Source organism: Lathamus discolor, chromosome 3 (genome assembly GCF_037157495.1).
Source record: "Lathamus discolor isolate bLatDis1 chromosome 3, bLatDis1.hap1, whole genome shotgun sequence".
NCBI lineage: Eukaryota > Metazoa > Chordata > Aves > Psittaciformes > Psittacidae > Lathamus > Lathamus discolor.
The window spans coordinates 67,412,934-67,428,019 of NC_088886.1; the positions used below are offsets into that span (position 1 = coordinate 67,412,934).

Here is a 15,086-nt window from a genome sequence, read left to right on the forward strand (position 1 = left end):
TGGGTCAAATGGCCTGGCACATCAGTCCCACAGAAGTATAAGGCTTTAGTAGATACCGGTGCACAGTGTACCCTGATGCCATCAAGCTGTCAAGGGGTGGAACCCATCTATATTTCTGGAGTGACAGGAGGATCCCAAGAGTTGACTGTACTGGAGACTGAAATCAGCCTAACTGGGAGGAAATGGCAAAAACACCCCATGGTGACTGGTCCAGAGGCTCCATGCATCCTCGGCATAGACTACCTCAGGAGAGGGTACTTCAAAGACCCAAAAGGGTACCGATGGGCTTTTGGTATTGCTGCTTTGGAGACTGAGGAAATTGAGCAGCCGTCCACCTTGCCTGGTCTCTCAGAGGATCCTTCTGTTGTGGGGTTGCTGAAAGTCGAAGAACAACAAGTGCCAATCGCGACCACAACAGTGCACCGGCGGCAATATCGCACCAACTGAGACTCCCTGATTCCTATCCATCAGCTGATTCGTAGACTGGAGAGTCAGGGACTGATCAGCAGGACCCGCTCACCCTTTAATAGCCCCATATGGCCAGTGCGAAAGTCTAACGGAGAGTGGAGACTAACAGTAGACTATCGTGGCCTGAATGAAGTCACACCGCCATTGAGTGCTGCCGTACCGGACATGCTAGAACTTCAGTATGAATTAGAGTCAAAGGCAGCCAAGTGGTATGCCACAATTGATATTGCCAATGCATTTTTCTCAATTCCTTTGGTAGCAGAGTGCAGGCCACAGTTTGCTTTTACTTGGAGGGGTGTCCAGTTCACTTGGAACCGACTGCCCCAGGGGTGGAAACACAGCCCTACCATTTGCCATGGATTGATCCAGACTGCACTGGAACAGGGGCAAGCTCCAGAACACCTGCAATACATTGATGACATTATCGTGTGGGGCGATACAGCGGAAGAAGTCTTTGAGAAAGGGAGGAAAATAATCCAAATCCTGCTGAAAGACCGTTTTGCCATAAAACGGAGTAAGGTCAAGCGACCTGCACAAGAGATTCAATTTTTGGGAATAAAGTGGCAAGATGGACGTAGACAGATCCCCACAGATGTGATCAACAAGATAACAGCAATGTCTCCACCAAGTAATCAGAAAGAAACACAAGCTTTCTTGGGTGCTGTGGGGTTCTGGAGAATGCACATCCCAAATTACAGTTCAATTGTAAGCCCTCTCTATCATGTGACCCGGAAGAGGAATGATTTTAAATGGGGTCCTGAGCAACAAGAAGCCTTTGAGCAAATTAAACGCAGGATAGTTCACGCAGTAGCCCTCGGACCAGCCCGGATCGGGCCAGATGTTAAAAACGTACTGTACACCGCAGCTGGGGAAAATGGTCCTACCTGGAGCCTCTGGCAGAAAGCTCCAGGGGAGACTCGAGGTCGACCCCTTGGCTTTTGGAGTCGGGGGTACAAAGGATCTGAGGCCAGCTATACCCCAACTGAGAAAGAGATACTGGCAGCCTATGAAGGGGTTCGAGCTGCTTCGGAAGTGATTGGCACTGAAGCACAGCTCCTCCTGGCACCCCGGTTGCCCATACTGGGCTGGATGTTCAAAGACAGGGTCTCCTCTACACATCATGCAACTGATGCTATATGGAGTAAATGGGGTGCACTAATTACACAACGAGCTCCAATAGGAAATCCCAGTTGTCCAGACATTCTAGAAGTCATCATGGACTGGCCAGAGGGCAAAGATTTCAGAATGTCACCAGAGGAGGAGGTAATGCATGCTGAAGAGGCCCCACCATATAACAAAGTGTCAGGAAGTGAAAAACAGTATGCCTTGTTTACTGATGGGTCCTGCCGTATTGTGGGAAAGCATCGGAGATGGAAGGCAGCCGTATGGAGTCCTCGGCAACAAGTTGCAGAAACTGCTGAAGGAGAGGGCGAATCGAGTCTCTTTGCTGAGGTGAAAGCCATCCAGCTGGCCCTGGACATTGCTGAACGAGAAAAGTGGCCAGTACTTTATCTCTACACTGACTCATGGATGGTGGCAAATGCCCTCTGGGGGTGGTTGCAGCAATGGAAGCAAAGCAACTGGCAACGCAGAGGTAAACCCATCTGGGCTGCTGCACTGTGTGGCAAGATATCGCAGAACCTGGTGGTAAAGGTACGCCATGTTGATGCACATGTACCCAAGAGTCGGGCCACCAACGAACACCAGAACAACCAACAAGTGGATAAAGCTGCTAAGATTGAAGTGGCTCAGATGGACTTAGATTGGCAACAGAAAGGTGAATTATTTTTGGCCCGGTGGGCCCATGACACTTCAGGCCATCAGGGCAGAGATGCAACATAGAGATGGGCCCGTGACCGAGGGGTGGACTTAACAACGGACACTATTGCCCAGGTTATTCATGAGCGTGAAACACGTGCTGCAATTAAATAAGCCAAACGGTTAAAGCCTTTTTGGTATGGAGGACGATGGCTGAAGTACAAATATGGGGAGGCCTGGCAGATTGACTATATCACACTCCCACCAACCCGCCAAGGCAAGCGCCATGTGCTTACTATGGTGGAAGCAACCATTGGATGGCTTGAAACATACGCCGTGCCCCACGCCACTGCCAGGAACACTATCCTAGGCCTTGAGAAACAGATTTTGTGGTGACACGGCACCCCAGACAGAATTGAGTCAGACAATGGGACTCATTTCCGGAATAACCTTATAGACACTTGGGCCAAAGAGCATGGCATTGAGCGGGTATATCACATCTCATACCATGCACCAGCCTCTGGGAAAATCGAACGGTACAATGGGCTGTTAAAAACCACACTGAGAGCAATGGGTGGGGGAACTTTCAAGCATTGGGATACACACTTACCAAAGGCCACCTGGTTGGTTAACACTAGAGGATCGGTCAATAGAGCTGGCCCAGCCCAGTCAGAACTTTTACATATTGTAGAGGGGGACAAAGTTCCTGTGGTGCACATGAAGAATTTGCTGGGGAAGACAGTTTGGGTTATTCCTGCTTCAGGTAAAGGCAAACCCACTCATGGGATTACTTTTGCTCAGGGACCCGGCTATACTTGGTGGGTAATGCGGGAAGATGGGGAAGTCCGATGTATACCTCAAGGGGATTTGATTTTAGGGGAAAACAGTCAATGAACTTAATTGTATGCTGTTGCCTGCTGTGTAATACTTTTATAGCCCATCAATTAGATGTCTTCAGGTCACCAGCGACTGGCCCTGACTTCCCTCCAACCATCATCCCAACAGAGAATGAATTCTGATAGAACCAGACAAGTTCTGCAGTGAAGGAACAATCAGCATCAGCAGGCAACAATCCAACACTGCACACAGCCTTTCCTGCCCCGAAAGACTGTTACAAGGGATGGAACTTGACATCATGGACCGAATGGACTCGACAGCATTATAGAGATTGGTCCATGCAGTGAGAAATGATTTCTTGTCTGTGTGTGTGTGTGTGTATATATATATATATATATTTATGTAAGAGAGACGGTATATTGAAAATGTGGGATCTGAGCATGATGTGAATGGTATGGAATAAGGGGTGGATACTGTCCTGGGTCTACCAGGAGCCGTTTTGCTCCTTCTTAGTAAGTGGTGCAAGCTCTGTGTTTTGACTTCCAGCCTGGGCAGAGAGCTGATAACACCGATTGTTTTTAATTGTTGTTAAGTAATGTTTATTCTGGCCAAGGACTTTGTGAGTCTCATGCTCTGTTGGGGACGAGGGGAGGCCGGGAGGAAGCAGAGACAGGACACCTGACCCAAACTAGCCAAAGAGGTATTCCATACCACAACACGTCATGCCCAGGGAGGTAACTGGGAGTTACCTGGAAGGGCACACGCTCTCTTCGGGGGGGTCGAACTCGTTCGGTGGTGGTATCATATTCTCTTATTTTCTCTTATCAATATTATCATTAGTGGTAGCAGTAGTGATTTGTGTTACACCTTAGTTACTGGGTTGTTCTTATCTCAACCTGTGGGAGTTACATTCTCTTGATTCTCCTCCCCATCCCTCTGGGAGCGGGGAGGGTGAGTAGATGAGCTGTGTGGATCGGTTTAAACCACCACAGTTATTTATAGCTTTCTTAATAAATTTATTGTTATTTATAGCTTTCTTCACAAATTTGTATGTTATTTATAGCTTTCTTAATAAATTTATTGTTATTTATAACATTCTTGGTGTTCATAGTGATAATAAATCTTATGGTTTAAATAGCCATGTTTGTGTCTTGATGTTAAGAATAGTGCTGACATCTTTGTACTAGAAGCTGTTAATCTGGTCTGTGCTCTCAGCATTGCCATCCCCTCTGTACTTTGGAATCCACGTTGTGGCAACTATTAATAACTGTACCTCTTGCTTTTTCTCCTCGGAGGACCAACCTACGGGGGAGATGTCCCACATCTTCCACCTCCCCACCAGGCTATTTATGGTAGTATTTGAGAATTTCAGACACTTTAAGTGTCCTTTGAATACCCATGAAACCAACCTGCTCCTTTGCTGGGAACCAGCGTGTTGCTGCATATGCTTCAGGTCTTGCTTAAGGGTAAACAACGATGTGAGCATACCCCCCCAGACATCTTCCCCGAGGCTGTACAGTTATGGGTGGCAGGGTGTGTGGGATCGTATGTGCAGGTACCTAGGCCAGTGGCCCCTGCAATGCTGTGGAACTTCACCCCTGAACAAGTGCAAAATCCAGGAAAACTACTCCATTAGCTGGGAAAAGCATCGTCCTGGCAATACCAGAGAGGTGAAATCACCACAACGTGCTGGGGCCTGCCCCATGCCCACCGAGCCCTGCTCAGCACTATCCAGTACCCTCAAGGATAAAAGGTCCCTGGATCTCATGGCAAAGCAGCAGGCAGTGCTTCTACTCCATGCCCAGCAACGAGCACTGCGGCTACTGCAACCTCAGCAACAGGCACTCTAGCCATTCCAGCCGTGGTGACAGGTGCTGCTTCTAGTCCAGCCCTGACAGCAGACACTAGCAGACACTCCAGCCCCAGTAGCAGGCACTTGGGCTGAACCAAAGAACCAATCTGTGCCGTTATCAGTTGCCCCTCTACAGAGAAGAACTGAACATGAAAGTCACCTCGTGTAGTGACAGAGGATGGTGCAGGGCCAGCGCTAGAAAGAGAGGAGGAGGCAGAACCAGAGGGAAGCTCTCGCTCCCTGTCCCTGAGTGAGCTGTGGGATATACAGAAGGATTTTGGCTGTGGTCCAGGTGAGCACATTATCACCTGGCTGCTCCGATGCTGGGATAATGGAGCTGGTAGCCTGGAATTAGAGGGTAGGGAATCCAAGTAGCTGGGGTCACTTTGTAGGTAAGCAGGTGTTGACCAGGCAATTGGAAAAGGGACCCAAACCCTCAGGCTCTTGAGCCCCATTTGAAATCATTCTTCTTGCGGGTCACGTGATAGAGAAAGCTCACATCCAGACTGTAATTTGGGATGTGCATTCTCCAGACCCCACAACCCCTGAGAAAGCTCGTGTTTCTTTCTTACTGGTTGGTGGAGGCATTGCTGTTTCCTTGCTGATCACGTCTGTGGGGATCTGGTGACGTCCGTCTTGCCGTTTTATTCCCCAAACCTGAATCTCCCGGTCAGGTCCCTTGAACTTGCCTCGTCCTATAGCAAAACCGGTCTTCGGAAGGATTTGGATTATTTTCCTCCCTGTCTAAAAAGCTTCTGCTGCTTTCTGCTGCATGGTGTCACACCATGATGGTGTAATGTATTGCAGATGTTGTGGGGCTTCATCCTGTTGCAGTACTTTCTGGATCAGCCCATGGCAGACGGTAGGGGCTGTCTTTCCACCCTGCGAACGTCGGTCACTCTCTGCTGCTCGTAGGTGGCCGTGACGCCCTGTTCCGTTGCCCAGGCTGAGCTGTGACCCCTCGCATGCTCCACCTCTGGACGAAAGGCACAGAGGAAGAGCAGCCCGTGAAGGACCTCCTCGAGCCGGCTGGGCAGAGGCTGGTCCCCCTGCGGCAACTGCCGGAGCATCCCTGGGTGCCCAGTGGCTACAGGCACGCTGCTGCCGCCAGCACAAACCCGTGGTGGTTGCAGTGGAGAAGCCCATCGTGACCGGGCCACCACGGTGACCGTGGGGTATTCCAGCAGCGAGAGTCCTGGAGTGACCAGTACAGAGGAGACCTCTCCCTCGGGAAGCTGCATCACCCCTGGGTGCCGAGTGTTGACCCGGCGCGGTTTGTGTTAATAGTGCGCAGTGTGGGGAAGGCAGGAATCTTGCTTGTTTTCCATGCGGACTGTAACAAAAGGAAGCACTTGATGTGACGAAGCCATCCCTTTATTACGGAACTTCGGGATGAAGGATGCTGCGAGCGTGCTGCGGAGCACAAGAGCGGCTGCTGCAGGGCCCAGCGGTTTGCCTCCCAGCGAGACTGACGCTGCAGGTTCCCCAAGGGCTCTCCGAGCCGCGGTGCCCAGGAGCAGCCCCCGAAAGCAGCACGGGGAAGGCTGGATCCAGCCCTACGAGGGGGAGGGGGATGACACGAGCCTGCGGGTTGCTCGCGATGAACAAGGGCGGCGCTCATCGGGGGGAGCGGCCGGGACGGGGCCCGGGGGACGCCGAGCAGTGGCGAAGCCGCAGGGAAAAGGGCTCAAGGGAAGAGGAGGCTCCTCGCGGAGGGCTCGGCCGCGGTTCGGCCGTGAGGATGCTGCGGCCGGGCGGGCGAGGCATGGTCCCGCTGGCTCTCTCCGGCTCGGAGCCGTCCCTCCGCCACTGCCCGCGTCCGTGCCCCCCACTTCTCCCCAGTCCCCGGGGCCTCCCGCAGGGGTCCTTCGCGCCGCCCCGCTCGGCTCTGCCGCTCCCGCCTGTGGCGGCGCTGGCCGAGACGCTGCCGGTGGGTCTGACGAGGCAGCACCGCCCCCTGGCGCTCCCCGGTCCGCCCCCAGGCCCCGCTCCGCCTGGCCCCGGTCGCTCAGCGTTGGGACCCGCGAGCTGCCGGTGCGCGGTGTGGCTGCGGGGGTGCCCGCACCAGCACCGGGAGAGCGGTCGGGCAAGGTGCCCGTGGTGCTGCTGTGGGGGTGGAGCCGCTGGCCCCGGGACCGGCGGGGAGCTGCACGCCCGGAGCCGCGGCCGGGTAAGGGCGGGAACGGCTCCGCTCGTCCCGGAGCGGAGCGGGCGGTGGGGGCCGGCGGGGGCCCCGCTCGCAGCGGTAGCGGCCGCGTGTGGCGCACAGGGAAAGAGAAGGAGCCCCTGGAGCGGCTGCACCGCCTGGGAGCGCTGCTGGGGAGCGGCGGCTCCGGGTCCGTGCCCTCGGGGTGCGCCCCTCCGACAGCGCCCCCGTAAGTGGCGGGGAGGCGGCGGGGCGGGGCCAGCTCAGCCCCGCGCTGCCCTCGGCTTGCAGGTGGCGGTCAGAGGCGTGGGGCGGGAGCGCATCTCCTGTGGGGCGAGTGGGGGTGAGCCGGTGGGAGCGGGAGGGGGGGGAAGCCGGGAGAGCGCGAGGGGAGCGGGCGGGGAGGCAGCGGGGGGTGCCCGGTGTGTCCGCGAGGGGGTCACCGGAGCATCCCCCAAAGCTTCTCAGTGGAGAGTGGTGTCCAGTGAGAATTTACAGAGATGGGGTTTTAGGTGTGTAAGTAAGTGAGGATATCCGTGTTGGAGGGGCTGTTCTAGAATGCACCATCTGCAGGACATGCCCAGGTCCTGGTTTCTGTACTAACATATTAGTCTTAGGAGCAGGGTCTGGACATTGGCACATAGGCTGCTGAAGACTCGGTCACCAGAGAGTGCTGTCCAGTGAGGGTTTACACAGATGGAGTTTTACACAGATGGAGTTTTAGATGGGTACATTAGTGAGTTTATCCCTGTTGGTGGCACTGTTCCTGAAGGCTCCCTCTATGGAACATGTCCAGATTTTTGTTTCATTCCTAACACATTAGGCTTAGGAGCAGGGTCTGGACACTGCCGCTTAGGGAGCTGGCGTGTCGGTCACCAGAGAGTGGTGCCCAGTGAGACTTTACAGAGAAGGAATTTTAGGTGGGTAAATAAGTGAGGATATCCATGTTGAAGGGACTATTCCGAGAGCAATCTGCATAGAACATACCCAGGTCCTGGTTTTTGTCCTAACACATTAGGCAGCAGGGTCTGGACATTTGTATTTAGGGAGCAGGTATAGCAGAAAAACCTTTTTGTTCCATTCAAAAGATTGCTTTTCAGCTGTTCCTTTTTCTTACACAGACACCAAGCTGGATGGTTCCCCTTAAGGCAGGAGTGAGGCCAACAGCAGGTAGCCATTAACGTGGATGTGAATCGTGATGGGCAACATGCAAATAATCATGATCTTGAAGAGATGGTGAGGAAGAGCAGACGTGTCTTCTGAGACTCCTATGTATTATATTATAAAGTATGCTGTAATGCCTGGACAGAAAATCAACTTAAATGAAATGTAGTCCGTTTAACCCCAAAGCTTTCAGTTTGGGTCTCAGTGTTGTGCCTACAGCTTAAATCTTGTATTTTTCTAGGCTGACAATTTCTGATGGTCTCTACTTCAGTCACAGACTCTTTTCATGCTCGTTATTCTTCAGGAGGTTGTTCTGAGCTTAATGTGGGAAGATGCTGCTGGTGACCTTGTGTTAGAGCTCTGAAAAGAAGCAGCTGAATTGCTTTAATTTCTCTTTTTAAAGGAACGACTTACGGATGATGGGATTGATGAAGGCAGTGGAGAAGATGCAGGTGAAGATGCCAATACAATGCAGGAGCCTGGATTCATGGCTTCTGCTTGGTCCTTTATCACAACCTTCTTCACATCACTTATACCTGAAGGGCCTCCACAGGTTGGCAGTTGAAAAGGAACTGAGCAGCTTCAGTAGCCATAGGTAGAAGTGGATCAGATTCTAGTGAGCATTTTAAATACAGTGCAATTCCTGAACATTTATTGTGTTACCTTTCTGATCATGGTGTACCAAAAGGTGTGTGCTTTTTGTTTCCTTTTGGCTTTCTGATGCATTGAATATTTGAAGCACAAGTGGGCTACTGAATGCTTTCTTTTAAGATTCTTTTTCTGAAGAATAAAATGTAAAGATATTTGTCTTCCTTGGTTTATTTATTTTTTATTTTTTTTATTTATTTTATTTTAAATGTGTATTACACTGAGGCAAAAAGCTTGTACTTGATCTGCACCATTATGTCTTTAAAGAGCTGTTAAAAACCTGAATGTCGAGGGAACTTCAAGTACTGTGTAATGTATCTTGTGATCTTGGGTTAGTTTTGTGCAGGGTGTGAATTCTCAGCTGAGATTTGGAATTGATACCATTCCTGAAAGAATGCTGTAAACACAAGGATTACTTGTTAATGGTCTGTTGTCTGTGCCACAAAATACTAAGCCTCTTGTCATACATTTAGAAAGCTAAAAGCTTTTTCTTCAAAGTTCAAGTTGTAAAGTAGGTATGCTTTTATTCAGCGCTGAGATGCTGAATAAAGTTTAAAGTTTCCTCCAAAGTTTCCTTTTAAAGTTTCCTCCAAAGGCATGCGTGCCTCAGCATCATTTCCCTTTACATTTCTCCTCTAAAGTTACACATACGCATGAGGTTGCACAACATGCCTATACATATTCATGTCCTATCCCCGCTCGGTATTATAATGAGCTAAGAAGTCCTTTGCGCCTGCACAGTGCCTCCTAGTGGTCGTGGGCGAGGGTCTCAAGATGAAGTAAATGAGTCTTCCTCGAGCCTGAGCTTTTCACCTCTGGCTGTCACGCATGCTCTTTAGCAGTCTGGTGAAAGAGACAAACGACCCTGGGTGTGCATACTTTGGAGGAACTATCCCCATGCACCTCAGCGCTGAATAAAAAGCATACCTACTTTACTACTTTAACCAGTTGTGGAGTCAATCCGCGTATCACACAAAAGCACCCAGGAGTTGAAGGAACTGTCTGGGGAATTGCAACGAAACCAAGGCTGGAACCCTTGTAGACTGTTTTCTTGGTTGGGAAGTTTTGGTCCTTGGCTTAGACACATAGCTGGCTTTGTTGTAATAGGGCTTATAGCATTATTGATTATTACCATCTGCTTGCCATGTTTGTTTTATTATATTCAGTGACTTATAAACCAAAGTGTAAATCAACTGATGCTTGCACAAACACATACTGTGCTGGCTCTGCAAAGCTTAGCAAACCAGAAAGGGGGAAATGTTGACCAAAAGTAACAATGCTTGGCAGCAGCAAGGACATGTTTGTACAAGCACTTGCAATGTAGCAGCAGCCGGGGGAACATGTTTGGGCACACACTTGCAATGCTTGTAGCAGCAGATAGAACATGTTAGACTATGTCTGGGCAAGCACTTGCCTTATCCCGAAAACAGTTGCTTAAGCAAAGGTGATTGGTTGTAAAGGCGTGTGATCAGTAAAGGCATTGGCTGAGGATGGCTAGCCAGAATACTATCAAAGCCTGTAAGCTCATTCAATAAACATCTCTGGTTGCATCACACCTGGAGTCCCTGCCTCATACACAACAGAGGATTGCCATGTTGGTGCCACCGTTGCACAGCTCACTGTGTGGAGCTGATTCTCCATACAGGCTTTCGTTCTAGACTCCTCCTCTGTGGGAGCAGAAAATGGAGGCTTCACATTCTGAACCGTGCTCTAGGACGCCTGACAGAAGGCACCAGAAAGACAGTACGCAGGTGGACTTTTAGTTAAAATAGCAAGGGCGGATTGCCATGTTGGTGCCACCATTGAGGAGTTCACTGTATATAGGTGATGCCCAGCACCAGCTTTCTGACCTGGCTCCTCTGCTATATGTGCAGCAGCTGGACATTCACACCATGTGAGCCTTGCTCCCGTATCTAGAGCGGGCGCACGGAAAAGACACAGCACACACATGGAGTTTTATGCAGCAAAGCTAAGGCAGATTCCCATGTTGCTGACACTATTGAGGAGCTCAGTGTGTGAAGGTTATGCCCAGACCAGGCTTTCTTTCTGGTCTCACTCTCGATACCCAGAAGCAAGGCCCACAGTGTGCAAACATCTAGCTAATGCATATACAGCTGAGCAGCCAGATCAGATAGCTGGTGCTGGGCATCACCAACAGTGTGTGAGCCTCTCAAAGGTGCTACCAGCATAACATTCTGACCTGCATTTTTCAACTAAAACTCCATCTGTATACTGTCTTTCTGGTGCCCTCCCACAGGTGTCCCACAGCAAGGTACACAAAGTGAAGCCTCCATCCCCTGCTCCCACACTGGAGGTTCCCGGAAATAAACCTTGTGCTGGGAATCACCTACACGCAGTGAGCTCCTCAACAGGATCACCGACATGGCAATCTGCCCTAGCTCTGCTCCCTAAAACTCTTATCTGCTTACAGTGTCTCTTGGTGCATGATCACGGGTGCCCTGGGGCAAGGCTCACAGAGTGCAAACGTCCAGTCTCCACCTGATAGCCGAGCAGACAGGTCAGAAAGCTGGTGCTGGGCATCACCAACAGCGTGAGATCCGCAGCAGGGCAATCTCCCTTAGCTTTTCTATCTAAATCTCCCTCTGCGTACAGTGCCTCTTCTATGCTCCCTCTCCAGTTCCAGGGGCAATGCTCACAGAGCGTGAACATCCAGCTCCTGCTTACAAAGCAGAGGAGGTAGGTGAGAAAGCTGCCGCTAGGCACGACTCACACATTTTTAAATGTGCAATGGTGCCCCCAACATGGCAATCCACCCTAGCTATTTTAACTAAAACTCTTATCTCTTTACTATCTTTCTCGTGCCCTCTATCGGGCGTCCCAGAGCACAGTTCACAACGCGAAGCCTTCATTCCCTTCTCCCACAGAGGAGGAGCCTGGAAAGCAAGCTGATGCTGGGAATCACTTACACACACTGAGCTCCTCAGTAGTGTCACCAACATGGTAAATGTGCCCTAGCTTTGCTGCCTAAAATTCTACCTATGTGCTGTGTCCTTTCGGTGCACCCTCTTGAGATCCAGGAGCAAGGCTCACAGAGTGCGAATGTCCAGCTGCTGCCTATACAGGCGAGGAGCCAGATCAGAAAGCTGGTGCTGGGTATCACCAACAGAGCATGAGCTCCACAGCAGTGTTACCAACATGACAATCTGCCTTAGCTGTGCTACCTAAAACTCCACCTGTATTCTGTGTCTCTTCGGTGTGCCCTGTAGGGATCCTAGTGCAAATGTCCAGTTGCTGCATATACAGCTGAGGTGAAAGAACACAAAGGTGGTACTTGGCATCACCCAACAAAGTGTGATTTCTGCAACCTTGCCACAAACAGGGCACTCCCTGCTAGCTTTGCCATCTTAAACTCCATCTGCTTGCAGTGCTTCTTTGATGCGCCTTCTCAAGTTCCTAGAGCAAGGCTCACAGAATGCAAAAGTCCAGCTGCTGCATATACAGCAGAGGAGCCAGGTCAGAAAGCTCCTGCTGGGCATCACCTATACATTAAGGCTGTCAGTGTGGATATCGAGTTCCTACTTATAGAGCAGAGGAGCCAGATCAGACAGATGGTGCTGGGTATCACCACCAGAGTGTGAGCTCCACAATGGTGCTACAACATGGCAGTCCGCCCTTGCTATTTTAACTAAAACTCCATCTGCGTGCTGTCTTTCTGGTGCCTTCTCTCAGGCGTCCCAGAGCAGAGTTCATGAAGTGAAGCCTCCACCCCCTGCTCCCACAGTGGAGGAGCCCGGAAACAAACCTGGTGCTGGGAATCACCTACACAAAGTGAGCTCTGCAATAGTGTCACCAACATGGTAATCTGCCCTTGGTTTGTTCCCAAAAACTCCATCTGCTTACAGTGTCTCTTTTGGTGCACGATCAAGGGTGTCCTGGAGCAAGGCTCACAGAGTGTAAACATCTAGCCTCCTCTTAAAGCCAAGCAGGCAGGTCAGAAAGCTGGTGCTGGGCACCACCAACAGAGTGTGAACTCTGCAGCGGTGCCACCAGCAGGGCCATCCCCCTCAGTTTTACCATTTAAATCTCTGTCCTTGTAGAGTGCCTCTGCTGTGCTCCCTCTCCAGTTTAAGGAGCAATGCTCACAGAGTGCGAACATCCAGCTAACGCATATACAGGCGACAAGCCAGGTCAGAAAGCTGGTGCTGGGAATCACCAACAGAGCATGAGCTCCACAATGGTGTCACCAACATGACAATCTGCCCCACCTTTGATACCTAAGACTGCATTTGGATGTGCCCTTTCAAGATGCTGGAGCAAGGCTCCAAATACAGCCAGGAAGGAATTATTTGAGTCCAAATGAACTGCTTATATGGGTGGCCTTACCCATTGCCTTTTGTTCCTGGTGATATGTTTTTGCAGGGGAAACGATCTCAGACAATACCTGCTCGTACTGGGTAAAACCCTTAGCCCGCTCTCTCTGCAGTACATCTGCATCCCACACCCATCTCGCTTCTTCCTTTAGAGCTGTCCATTTATCATGAGGATCTGGGGGATATAAATTAGGCTTCTTTTCCGGCTCCGTGTTAAAAGGATCATCCAGGTCAGCATCAGAATTAACAGGCGTCAGAACTTCAGGAGCAGCAACAGCAGCCTGATGAGCACGCACAGGTTCTTTCTTGGGGTCAATAGGGTCCGGGTCAAAAAGACTGTCTTCATCTCTGTCCTCAGTCTTTGCAGACGCGGCGGCAACTGGCAGAGGCTCAGGGGTGGCCAGGGGTGGGGGGAAGCAATGTGGGGGGCTACTTGTGTCATCACACGGGTCCCCCTTGCATTCTGTCCTCCGTTTCCCTGTAGTCTTTGGCAAGCAGCAGGGCAGTGCGCAGCAGATTGGCATTGAGGACACCAGACTGCTCCGGCGGGGCAGTTTCGCTGGAGGTGGCCCTGCTGGCCGCATCAGAAACAGCGGACTCTCAGAGCTTTTTGCTGGTACTGGTTGGCTGGGCGAGCGGAGAGGAGCGAGGGCTGCGAACACTTGGTTTCGGGATGTTTCTGCTCGTGCTTTCAATCCCTCTCCTAATTCTTTGATGGCATTCACTAACATAGCCTGATTACCGGTAGGGACTTGCGCGGCACTTTCTAATAACTCCTCAACACTCCAATTCCCTGGCAGTGTCACTATAAGATTTCGAACAACGCTGTTTCCGTTTTGCAAGACACACTGCTTTAAGGTAGCTCCTTGCATATATTCCGGCACCCCAGCTGATTTTATGGCTGCAGCTACTCTGTCTACAAAGGAACCTAGTGACTCGTCCCGGCCCTGCCTCAGGGACATATAGGAAGGCAATCCACCAGGGGCCTTAATTCGATCTATGGTGCGCCGGGCCTTGGCCATTGTCTCCCTGATTTTATCAGGCCCTAAGAGGGCCTGCGCCTCTGTACGTAGAAAAGGACCCAACCCCATCAGCTTGGGGATAGTCAGCCCGTATAAAGGATTCCCGGGGTGGCGTTGTTCGGCCACTGATTCTTGGCAAAATGCTTGCCAGTGTGCGTTAAATAACAACTGCTGATGTGGGGTTAATATGAGGCGGGTGAGACTCTTGACATCATTGGGGAGTAACAGCCCTCCCCCCCCCCCCAGATATAATCCAACATTTGTTTAGTGGGCTCCCCCTGAATACCACATTCGCTCACTGTCGCTCGCAGCTGCGACAGCGATTTCCAATCTAACCGTGTAAGGCCACCCTGAGGCCCCTGCTGATAGGTCACCGGGAATGCTTGTAACATATCAGCGGCAGCCTCAAGATCCCCCTCCTGGGCAGCCTGTGCGGCTATCTTTTTCCATATACGTTCACGATCAATACCCATGCCCTTGTTGCCAATTTGCAGGTTTCCCTCCTCCACCAGCTCAGCCACGTCCCCAGATTCTGCGTCCCCAGGGGGCAGCTTTTCAGCCGGACCCCGGGAAACAAGGACCGAGGAGGAGGGAGAGCCGGTGGGCGGTTTTTCAGCCGGACCCCAGGAAACAAGGGCCGGGGGGGGGGGGGGGGGGGGGGGGGCGGTGGGCAGTATATAAAAAAAAAAAAAAAAGGTATAATAAACCGTATTGGTGAGGGGAGGCAGGGGCTACGGGTCTCCCCCCCCCGAGGTGTTAAAGGAGACCGCGCCGAGCTGCTCAGTGACGGCTTTCGCTGCCTTCTGCTCGGGACGGTGCTGATCCAACGAGTAAGCAACTACCCGCCAGGTTTTTCCCAA

The 15,086-nt window shown here is 51.4% G+C and overlaps 1 long non-coding RNA gene across 1 annotated transcript; it reads left to right on the top strand.

Moving 5' to 3' along the window:
- The first annotated feature begins 6,898 nt into the window (after nucleotides 1-6,898).
- On the top strand, nucleotides 6,899-9,037 carry LOC136011045 (uncharacterized). The gene is made up of 3 exons (XR_010611166.1): nucleotides 6,899-7,085; nucleotides 8,183-8,297; nucleotides 8,629-9,037. It is a non-coding gene; the product is annotated as an uncharacterized LOC136011045 (long non-coding RNA).
- Nucleotides 9,038-15,086: the final 6,049 nt, after the last annotated feature.